Consider the following 5978-nt stretch of genomic DNA (forward strand, 5'->3'; position numbering starts at 1 on the left):
AGAGCAAACATTCGGGCAATCCATCTGCATGGGAAATTAATGCAAATAATTTGGTCCAAGAAATGTTGACAGAAAATACGTGAGAAGCCCTGGTCTACGCCAACAATACCTGAAAACCTGCCTTTTGCTGGAATACAAATTTATGTTTAGTTTTCACCTCAGGGATGAAGAGCTTAGACGCACGCCGGCTTTTGAATCATCGGCGACCCACTGCTAATTTATTAGTGCCGAGCAATGTGGGGATTATGCACCTGACATTCTGTTTTCTTTGTGGCTTCTTTAACAATAATAAATACACGCGTCCAGCGCAGTACTTTAATGACGGCCCACCCAAACACTAAAAAGCACTCCCACCCACCACTGCCTCAGCCCCCGCCCAGTTGGCTCTGAAGCTCTAGGTGAACCAAGCTGTTAGCAGCGCCTGATGATAGCAGCAAACATTAACATAATAATTAGTGTCTTGTAATTGTTTCATTAAAACCGGTTGTTCCATTTCTCCTGTTGTTCTCCCCTAAGACGCAAGATGGAGTTTGGATGGCAGCCAAACTCGCTGCCTGTTTGTGCCACCACGACATCGTTAGAGGCCGGTTTGCGAGATGGGTGAACCACTGCCCGCTGGGCCGTAGCCATGGTGGGCCATTTTATTTTCTTCCTGTGCAAAATCATGGAGCTAAAACTTTAATTTCTAACCGTAAACCTACACCTAACTCTAGCTGTAACCCTAACCCTAAACCTGTTTCAAACTGTTACATATTTTGAAATATATATATATATATATATATATATATATATATATATATATATATATATATATATATATATATATATATATATATATATATATATATATATATATATATATAGAGCGTACCTGATTATAAGCCGCACCCACCACATTTTAAGACGATAACCGCTTTTGTACTTACACAAGCTGCACGTGTATATAAGCCGCATGCGCCCACACTAAAACATGTAACACAATCACCAAATTAACCCAAACCCAACTTTGAGTCCCGCGATTGTAACTAAATATAAAATACACAGTCCAAATACCACAGCCGGCAAAAGGAACGGAAAATGATACCGGTACTTAAGGTTTGATGCAGACCTGCAGAGTCCGGGTCCCGTTGAAAATAATCCAAGGGAAAAAAAATGTATATTTCCAAAGGTAAGGGTGGGAAAAATACATATCCACTGTTGTCCGCCACGACAACAAACACGTCTCACCTTTACTCTACTTCCCGTCAGCCCGCATTTGCTCCGCCCCTTCTTTCTTATTTGCCCGTACAAAACATATCAAAATAAGTGTCTCAAATAAATACAAATAAATACATTACAAAAATATACAGTTGCAAATACATATTATACATGGTTACACATATTTACAAAGAAAGACGGTACACCGAGAGAGTTTTCAAAGCTTTAATAATAATATTATAACTTTCATCCCAAACCGTGCCTGTGAAGGGTAGCAAAACGGTACTAGCAACATGCTCGCAACACAGTAAACGGATCTGTTAAAGAAAATTACCGTACATGTAGAACTATACTCTTAGGGATCATTTCTATAGTTTTTGACTTGTGAAATGTAGCCGGTGGTCTAGCACAGGAGTGTCAAACTGCTTTCATGCTGGGTCCTTAGCTTGGCCTTAGTGGCTTTAGAATTGTGTCCTATCTTGGCCTTGATGCTGGGTCCTTAGCTTGGCCTTTTGTGTACTTTCTATGAAGTCACTATCTTTGATTTTTGCATTTCGGAGATGGAATATGAGCTTGCTCTGTCCACTCCACGCATCGGCCCGGTATTGCAGTACCTCCGGGAACGGTGCATTCGCAATGATCGCAGCAAGGCTTGAGGGCTAGGACCTTAGCTTGGCCTTTTGGCTGAGAGTAAGTGTCCCGGCTCCTAGGCTTTGAAGCGTATTATGAACTGACCGATAACGGATAATGGATAATGAATAACGAAGATAGATCAATAACCCTTAAACCCCCCCCCCCTCATTTTCCTCCTTACAACTGACGTCATCAAAGTCGTATTCCTTCAGCATGGGAAAGAGACTTGGTCATATAGACCTTGTCCCACGCTCCCTTAGTCAACACGCTAGTAACACGCTCGCAAAGTAAAGTTTACGTGCTGTAGCTCTGTTTCCTTCTTTATCGGACTGCTCGATTGCGTTTAGCTTGAAAGCTGCGTCATGTGCCTTTCTTTTTGCAATTTGCATGATGAGGACATGTTTACGCTAATTTAATTTGTGCACAAGCTTAGAAGTTGCAGTCTTCCTCGGCGCATATATTCCACCGGTCTCAACCTTTTGTACTGGAGCGCCGCTGGCGGCTGTTAGAAAAATGACATAAATTGGCCGCATCACTGAATAAGCTGCAGGGTTGAACGTTTGGGAAAAAGTAGCGGCTTATAGTCCGGAATTTACGGTATATATATACATATATATATATATATATATATATATATATATATATATATATATATATATATATATATATATATATATATATACATATATACACACACACTGAATATATGTTATTCTTTCACTCTCTTATATCTATTAGAAGGTTGTTGGATCCCTTAACCACTAGGGTTGTAAGAGCACCAAATCCTTTGGTGTGTCTTATGCAATTACAGCCTGGTTCCCATCCCTCTCCTGGCCATCATATGTTTCCACCTGGACTCAAACCCGGTAACTTTCACATGACGATTTTCTTATTTTATTTACTTATTTACTCAGTTATTTCAATTTTCTGAAAGATTTGAATGTGTGGCTCCGTCTGTTGTTTAGGTGAGAAATGGCATATCGATATTGTTATTCAATGGAGACCCCGGGCAACTTATAAAGCCTGACAGGCCACACTTGGCCCGTAGGCCACATGCGGCCCACTGGTTGTAGTCGGCCCAAGCATGGTTCATAGGAACTTATTGGGTCGTACGTGTAAAATCTGAAAATCGAAATAAATCTTGAAATCATTCTGGCAGCCTCATTACCATTGCAATAAAGAAAAACCTGTCACAGAGTCACGATTAGAACAGAACAGATGCATTTTACAATACTTCTTAATTACAATAATTAAGAAACCAAATAAGTGAGAAAGTAAAGATGGTAAAATCTCGCAGGGCGAGCGTCTGTTTGGTTGCAAAGTCGTAAGTCTTTTGACAGCAGGGCAGGTTGAGGTCATAATTTGTTTTTGAAATTTCTAGAACATCAGACTGTCTCTGGAAATATGTCCCATTTACATTAAAATTCGATGACTTTGTGCTAGGTCGGACATAAGGGAAACGTAACCCTTTCCAATCCACCGGTCGTATCTTTTAAACGAATATGACAAACTTGTTTAGAGTCTTGTTCAGACATCCATCCATCCATACATTATCTGCACCGCTTATCCTCAGTAGGGTCGCGGGGGTGCTGGAGCCCATCCCAGCCATCTTCGGGGAGTGGGCAGGGGACACCCTGAACTGGTTGCCAGCCAGTCGCAGGGCACACAGGGACAGACAAGTCGCTTGCTCATTCACACCTAGGGACAATTTTGACTGGCCAATTAACCTGACATGCATGTTTTTTGGGAGGAAACCGGAGGGCAAGCACGGGGACAACATGCAAACTTCGCACAGGAAGGTTGGTAGCTGGATTTGAACTCAGAACTGTGCCGCACACGCACTAACCACTGCGCCTCCGTGCTCTTGAGCAGACAATCATTAAAAAAGCATTTCTGTCCAAATAATCAAGACGAATGAGCGCAGGCCAGACAAGGGCCTTCATTCTGTGGAATGTGTGAAGAGAACAGGCGCCATACTGGGGGCCTCATAGCATATATACATTTTCATTTCACTGGAATAAAGTGACTTAGTATTTTAATGGATTCAGGATGCAGAGTGCAATCTAAAACATTGATACACAAATATAGGAAGTATGAATATTTGTGTTTGTTTGTTGTGGATTGGGCATCCCCCCTATCAAACTCCCCTTCACTGACTGAGCCGTGCGCCGCAATTAACTCTGAGAGCCATGTCTATAAGTCAACTTCCTCAACTGTATGTGAAGGAGAGGAGCTTTTGGAAATTAGCACCGTATTGCGAGGGGGCGCAGAGAGCTGGCATTTTGAAAATGATATTGGATATTCAGTGAAACATGTTTCAGAAAATCACGGTCATTCTTCAGAGGACCACAGGAGGAAGGACTTGCTTTTTTCTGGCTTGCTGGGAGCAGGAGGTAAATGTTGGAACCTTAAAGTGCATAAAGTGCATCGCTCATCCCCACCTACACACTACTCACTATGCTTCGGTTATCACTGGCTTACTCCTTCGTGGATTTTGAATTGATTGTCTTTATATTCATGGAAATCATTGTGCATTGTGTTTAGTGGGAACAGATCAGGGAGGGTGCTCTGTGTTAGGTGGGTGTGACTGTCTTGATTTGCTGGTGTATACTGTCAGTCAAACAGCAGGCGGGCACTGCCTCTGTAAACAAACAAGTATAGCGACCGCTAGCTTTTAGTGTCTTGTTACATTGAAAATAAATTCATCAATTTAAACGGATTCTGAGGAAGAGCCCAACGAAATGGTGATAACCAATATTATCATGTTCCAGAAGCTTCATTGCACCATTATCATCATCATACACTCCATAACCTAGCCCAGTTTTCTAAGCTCTACATTGTAATTATTTCTTTATTTTGCCGAATTATCCTCATAGTTTTTCTCTTTTTTCCCTTCAAAGCCTTTCACCATGAAGAGCCATGCCTAAGCCCACAATCCAACGTTTCACCATGTTGAAATTTCTGACAAAAAAAACAGTTCTATTCTATTCTATTCTATTAAATTATATTAATTTATATTATATTTATGTCAAATTATCTTGTTCATCACCATTTTTTTCTGAATGTATGGTTCCACTGTATTCAGATCAGAAGTGCATAGAGTAGCCAAAGATTTTTCTCAATCAAAAGTATTGGTACTTGAGAATATTATTCAAGTAGAAGGAAAAAGTAGTCATCCAAATAATTATTGCACTGTGTAACTGTAACCATGTCTTATTTAATTTTTACATTTCACATTGATTTTTAAAACAACCATTCTTTTAGACCATCAAATCATCAAAGTCAATCTAATCAACAATAAATTCAGTTCATTTTAAACATAAATTAAGACAATCAAGTTAAATTCAATTACTTAAATGCACGACAAAATAATAATTGTATTAATGAAGAAGTAACTTAGCCACAAATAGTACATTTATAGCCCCAAATTTCTTTTTTTACGGGTTCTAAGGCCGAACAACAAGCAAACCCGGGTTCGGCAACTCAAAATGTGTAAAGAGCCGTTAAAAGCGTCATAACGAACGCATCACATGCTATATGTATCTATAATAGCCTATTATCAAAATGACTAAGTTGGATAAAGCACATCTTGTGGAGAATTGATTACACTCTTGTTTGATACAGCCTTAAGTTTAACTACTGTGAATTCCGGACTATAGAGCGCACCTGATTATAAGCCGGACCCACCACATTTTAAGAGGTAAACCGATTTTGTACTTACACAAACCGCACCTGTATATAAGCCGCATGCTCCCACATTTAAACATGTAACAAACACAAAATTAACCCAAACCCGACTTCAAGTCCCGCGATTGAAACTAAATGTCCTTCATTAAAGTCCACAGTCCAAAAATTTCAGCCGGCAAAATGAATGGAAAATGATACCGGTGCTTAAGGTTTGATGCAGACCTGCAGAGTCCGGGTCCCGTTGAAAGTAATCCAAGGAAAAAAGTGTATATTTCCAAAGGTAAGGGTGGGAAAAATATATCAGATGAACACATTTACTGACTCAACTCCTTTTTCTTTCTAGTAACCACCTTTTTAACCCCGCTTCTTTCCTTGTCCCTCTCCTTTAGCGGTCCCCACTTAAACTCGGCACCTGTGTTTGTTCCGCCCCTCATTTCTCGTTCACACGTGCAAAACATATC

At 40.3% G+C, this 5978-nt stretch overlaps 1 non-coding gene across 1 annotated transcript; it reads left to right on the top strand.

Moving 5' to 3' along the window:
* Positions 1-1638: 1638 nt before the first annotated feature.
* On the top strand, positions 1639-1833 carry LOC148370509 (U2 spliceosomal RNA). Its single transcript, XR_015850160.1, has one exon. It is a non-coding gene; the product is annotated as a U2 spliceosomal RNA (small nuclear RNA).
* Positions 1834-5978: the final 4145 nt, after the last annotated feature.

The sequence above is a fragment of the Urocampus carinirostris genome, chromosome 3 (genome assembly GCF_059441175.1).
Source record: "Urocampus carinirostris isolate Australia breed hairy pipefish chromosome 3, RoL_Ucar_1.0, whole genome shotgun sequence".
Lineage (NCBI taxonomy): Eukaryota > Metazoa > Chordata > Actinopteri > Syngnathiformes > Syngnathidae > Urocampus > Urocampus carinirostris.